Source organism: Pteropus vampyrus, unplaced genomic scaffold, assembly GCF_000151845.1.
Source record: "Pteropus vampyrus isolate Shadow unplaced genomic scaffold, Pvam_2.0 Scaffold53, whole genome shotgun sequence".
Lineage (NCBI taxonomy): Eukaryota > Metazoa > Chordata > Mammalia > Chiroptera > Pteropodidae > Pteropus > Pteropus vampyrus.
In genome coordinates, this window is record NW_011888834.1 from 7373869 (window position 1) to 7375308 (window position 1440).

Genomic DNA, 1440 nt, shown 5'->3' on the forward strand with positions numbered 1-1440 from the left:
GAGCTTTGGTTGTTAGCTGCCTCTGCTGTGACCCCTGAAGACCTACCTACCACTCTTGGGAGTTTAGCATGTTTGTATAGTCTGATGGCATGTGTAGATCTTTTGATGTGATAGGATTTTCAGATGACCTGTTCCACCCATGACATCATTTCTAACTTTTCCCTCTACAGAATATTCTCTCCTTGAGCAATGTCCGTGAGATGGGTAAGAGACATTCTTCGGAGGGAAGGGAGACAGGAGGGCCGTGGCAGAAACCAGCTGAATGTTAAATGAGTGTTTCTGCATCTGACTGCTATAGTAGAAGTAGGCAGAAGTAGCCACCTGCCAGCTCTGAACTATGACTTGCTTAATACAGCGTCCTCACAGGCGAATAGCACTTACCCAAGCCCTGGGCTGAGCACACAGCCTGGCTTCCTTTCCTCCAGGGACCTCTGGGTTTCAGATCTTAAACAGTTGGAGCTTGAAAGAAACTTAGAGCTTGTCGGGCAGTCCTACCCTCTACTGATAAGGATCGAGACCCATGATAGGAACAGACGCAGGCCACCTGGTGCAGGCAGAGTGGGAGTCGGACTTGACCCTAAGCCAGGTCTCTGTCATAGTCCACTGGACTCTCCTCTCTCTTGACTCCATGTTCTGGTCATTCCGGTTCCATCTCACTGAGACGACCTTTGTTCTCCCTCCTGGGTGGGATACAAGTAAGGAGTCAGAGCTGAGCCGAGAACAGATTGGAGCTCAGCCCACGGCTCCGAGATCAGCAGTGCTCCCACAGAACTTGCTTTTGCCCAACACTGGGGCCTTGCCATTATTCATTTGTATTTTATTAATAACAGTGATCACTACCACTTGTTTGAGCACCTACTGTGTGCATCAAATGCTGGCCTAGCCCCCTTTAGCTATATCATTTATAATCCTCATGACATCCCTAAAAAACCCCATTATTATCTCTGTTCTACAGATGAAGGAAATGGGGCTCAGAGAGTTAAGGAACTTATCCAAAGTAGCCAAAGTATTGCCCCAAGGCCATGCTCCTCTCACTGGGCAAGACCCCCTCTCCTTTCCCTCTCCCCCTTCCTCCCTCGATTCCTTCACTCGTTTACACAGTCACTCTTCACTCCTTCATTTCTCAGATATTTTGAATACACATTTGGTGTGAGACAGGGGCAGATACCCAAACACAGGAAATGGACTCAGAGAGCCCATGGTCTCTTGGGAAGGCAGACGGCAGTCATGCAGGGAGGGAGAAGGCCAGGCTCCCACTGAGACAGCAGAGAGCCAGGAGCTCCGGCCTCCAGGGAGGCTCAGGTTGCTTCATCACAGGGAGGCACCCTGATCACATGCCCCTATGATATGTCTCACAAAAGTCTGCATCGCCCAGCTCCAGTACCTCCAAGGCTTCGAGAGCCTGAAAATGGTGAGCTAGCTCTGTTCAAGCACCAGTGT

At 50.0% G+C, this 1440-nt stretch overlaps 1 protein-coding gene across 1 annotated transcript in view; it reads left to right on the forward strand.

Annotated features, from left to right (window-relative positions):
* EPHX2 (epoxide hydrolase 2) overlaps window positions 1–1440 on the forward strand; it is a 55416-nt gene that overhangs the window by 44382 nt on the left and 9594 nt on the right. The gene's annotated exons all lie outside the window — the stretch shown is intronic.